Genomic DNA, 3,643 nt, shown 5'->3' with positions numbered 1-3,643 from the left:
TTGTCCACGCCGGATGGCTGCACTTCTGGCTTTATGCTGGAAACTTTAAGAAATAAACGAAGCGATTTTAGAACGCGTCCGCACTCTCTGCTGTCACTCTGTACCATTAGCAGTTTAGCTACTATAAGCATTATAAATCTGGCTTTTATTTTTGATTTTCCGCTAAACTAGCGGGTTTTTCCAAAAGTCGTTGAACAAACGTTTTCTATTTCAAGCTACTTTATACACCCATAGGGTTTCCAAAACCCTAAAACTAAGATGGGATGCATACAAACCCACAAACAAAGGGACAAACATTTTTATTTTGGGAAGAAGAAAATCTTGTTTTTTGAATTACTTTTGAACGGAACATCGGATTTCAACAACCAGTGCGAGGCGGAGCGCTATCAATTCGGGAGTCGCCGCCAGAAAATGCAGCAGCTGCAGCAACAACATCGCCTCACGGCTCGGAGATCCCCGTTTTTGGGCGGCAGGATGGGGCTCATTGATGAGGGCACCATCAACGATCTGCAGGCGTTCCACAGCTCCCACAAGTGTCATCGCACCTCCATGGTGGTGAGTACATAGAAGCTCCATAAAGGGTCCAAGTAAATATGCATAGTGGTTATACCTTAAATAGTATTTTATAATTTCATCATGGGTACTCAGATATAAATATATTTTTATAAGAATAAAATTGTAATATATTTTATTGGTTCAAAGTTACAAATACGAAGCAGGCTTTAGTCCGAGTTACCCGTGCCTTTAGTTTTGTCTAGTTTATTCACTCAGATTCAGTAAAGAACGCAGCACACATTTTGTAATTCAAGGTAATTATTTGTTGTACAGTTTTTGAAAAATTTCAGAGCAAAGACTCATTTACTTTAGCCTTGTCGTGGCACTTTCTAACAGAAATATTGAATTCAGCCAACAAATATACAAACAGAAGATCAAGTGAGTTAATCAGAAGTGGCAATGAATAACGAAAATGGTGAACTGTCTGATGTAAAAACGCAGAAGAATCCAACCAAACAGCTCCGTAAACCCGTCAAACGTCTCAATGCTGAAATTCGCGGGGTGGTGACCCCTGAAAATTCACCCAAAAAGCTAGGTAACTCAGCGACTGCCCCTGCTGTGGAAAGTCGCCACAACATTAGCCGTCGAAGCAGTATATCATACAAGAATTTCTTAGGAAAATTCAGGAGATCCAACCCCGGAAGACTAACCGTTGAGGCCTCCTCTATTTGGCTCAAAATGAGCCTTCAGGAAAAGGAACAATTTCGAGCGGGCAGCACTGATCGACATAAAACGAGTCAAGGGAATAGTAAATCTGTAAATAATCCGGTTGCTGAGGAAGTGCCACCTTTAGGCAAATTCATAAAGACCAACTTCAAGAAACTACAGATAGCAATAAAAGGTGCTGGCTGAGTTTTAATTGCGTTTCTAAAGCTCTGAGTAAAGCAAAAAATTTATTTTCTTAAATATTAGTTTTCCAAATTGTTAGAAAAAGTGATAAAAATAAATTATGCTAGTGTCAAAACATCTTAAAATTCCAAATAGTTTTTAAGTTTAAGTTCGCCCTTGCTAAGGAGTTCACCTAAGATTAATTTTTATTTTTCTGGGTGCATGTTGCAACTGCAGTTGATTTGCAACTATTTAAGCCAAGTGCTTTTGCTTTCCCCCTGGCGGTGTGACTACCGCCAGCCGAGTGCGGAGACCCCGACAATAAGCGGCGGAAATCTGTTGACCACGCTGACTGGGATCAGCAGCTGGGCCAGGGGATCCTACCAGTGCCTGTGCCGGGCAGGATTCTACTCGCTGCGGTATCCGGACGGATTCAACGGCACCATCATGGAGATTGCCTGGCAGGAGCAGCAGGACAATATAAGCAATTACTACACGGAGGTCTTCAAGTGTTTGCCCTGCGCCCCCGGCTGTGACACGTGCACGGGTCCGGAGCCATGTCTGGCCAACTACCACTGGCCATTCAGGTTGGTATCCGTATCCGTGATGGTTTGCCAGTGATGGGAGAGATGATACAACCCTTACAAGGTTTATGGCAAGGAAAAGTAGCCAACAGTGCTAGAGAGGGTTTCCTTTCAGTTAGTAAATAAAGATGGAATGCTGTGCAGTTGGTTTTTTTAAAGAGGTTGTTTGTGGGGAAGACAACAAATATGCCACCCTTATATTTATAATTAATAACGCACGAATAGGTTATATTTAAATGTATAGCGTTTATTCGGAGCGGCAGACGGACCGTGAATGTGAAAAAAGCTTGGCTCCAAGATCTTCATATAGACATATGCAGGCTTACAAAGTAGTTGCTGAATAGATAAGCGACAGCTTTATGGGTATGAGAAAGAAGGCGAAAGATAAGCAGAGAGCGATGCAGGTGCCGTCGTACACCTATGCGCGCATGACTAGGCGCTGGCGATCTGCTCCGAACATACTCCCCCCGTTGGAGGAGGTAAGGTTCCAACTATCTCGGAATCGATGGGCAGAACGGCTAGCTTGGCGACGGCTCTCTTGATCAGACCCGTAGCTGTACGGACCATAGCTACTCTGATGACTCCGTCCCCGCCGGGTATGACTTCTTGGATGCACCCAAGCTGCCATCTCAAGGGTGGAACGTTGTCCTCCTTAAGCAAAACTATGCGTCCAACCTTGATGTTAGACGTTTCGACGCGCCACTTGCTCCTCTCTTGAAGTAGGGACAAATACTCGCTGCTCCACCTTTTCCAGAAATGTTGCTGCATCTGGGTAACCCGCTGCCATCTGCTGAGGCGGTCTTCGCGGAGATGAGAAATGCCAGGCTCAGGAAACTTAGTGTAGCTGGAACCCTTCAGGAAATGCGCCGGTGTTAGCACCTCAAGGCTTTCAGCATTTTCTGAAATTGGACAGAGTGGACGGGAGTTAAGGATGGCAGAAATCTCTTATGCAAGAGTTCTTAATTCATCGATGGCTAAGATGGATGCACCGACGACTCTGTAGAAGTGAAATTTAGCTGACTTCACAGCGGCCTCCCATAAACCACCGAAGTGCGGGGCACGCGGAGGGATGAACTTCCAATCGATCCCATCAGCTAAACAGACGGAAGATATTGATGCTGTGTGCTGCTCGCTCAAAAAGAGCTCTTTCAGCTCGGCAAGCTCTCTCTTTGCACCGACAAAGTTTGTAGCATTGTCGCTCCAAATGGTACGCGGACTGCCTCTAAGGCTGATGAATCTCCTCAGCGCTGCGATGAAAGAATCCGTCGTGAGATCCTGGACCACTTCCAAATGAGCAGCCTTCGTGGAAAAACAGACAAAGACGGCGATATAGCACTTGTGGGGTGCCTTATTTCTGGCCTCTGCTTTATGATAGAATGGCCCACAATAGTCCACTCCTGTGGTATGAAAAGCTGGATTAGGCTGCACTCTATTTGCTGGAAGGCTACCCATGACGTGCTCCCAAGTAACAGGCTTCATTCGGAAACATCGGACGCATTTGTTGATAACGCTGGCGACGAACTTGCGGCCTCCAATCGGCCAGTACCTTTGCCGTAATGCGGCAAGCAGCGCCTGCGATCCTCCATGCAAATATTTCTCATGATAATAAACGATGATCGCCTTGGTGACTGGATGATCCTTGGGCAACAGTATCGGATGCCTCGTGTCGTAGTCCA

General features: G+C 45.5%; 1 long non-coding RNA gene across 2 annotated transcripts; it reads left to right on the top strand.

Annotated features, from left to right (window-relative positions):
• The first annotated feature begins 766 nt into the window (after window positions 1–766).
• LOC139353876 (uncharacterized) lies at window positions 767–1,434 on the top strand. Of its 2 annotated transcripts, none has more exons than XR_011604998.1 (3): window positions 767–809; window positions 892–1,090; window positions 1,172–1,434. It is a non-coding gene; the product is annotated as an uncharacterized lncRNA (long non-coding RNA). The 2 variants fall into 2 exon arrangements; XR_011604997.1 differs by having other exon boundaries at window positions 868–1,090.
• The last annotated feature ends 2,209 nt before the right edge of the window (window positions 1,435–3,643 follow it).

The sequence above is a fragment of the Drosophila suzukii genome, assembly GCF_043229965.1.
Source record: "Drosophila suzukii chromosome Y unlocalized genomic scaffold, CBGP_Dsuzu_IsoJpt1.0 scf_Y1, whole genome shotgun sequence".
In the NCBI taxonomy this organism is placed as follows: domain Eukaryota; kingdom Metazoa; phylum Arthropoda; class Insecta; order Diptera; family Drosophilidae; genus Drosophila; species Drosophila suzukii.
The sequence above is the reverse complement of the archived record's forward strand: the minus strand, read 5'-3'. Positions and strand labels throughout refer to the sequence as shown.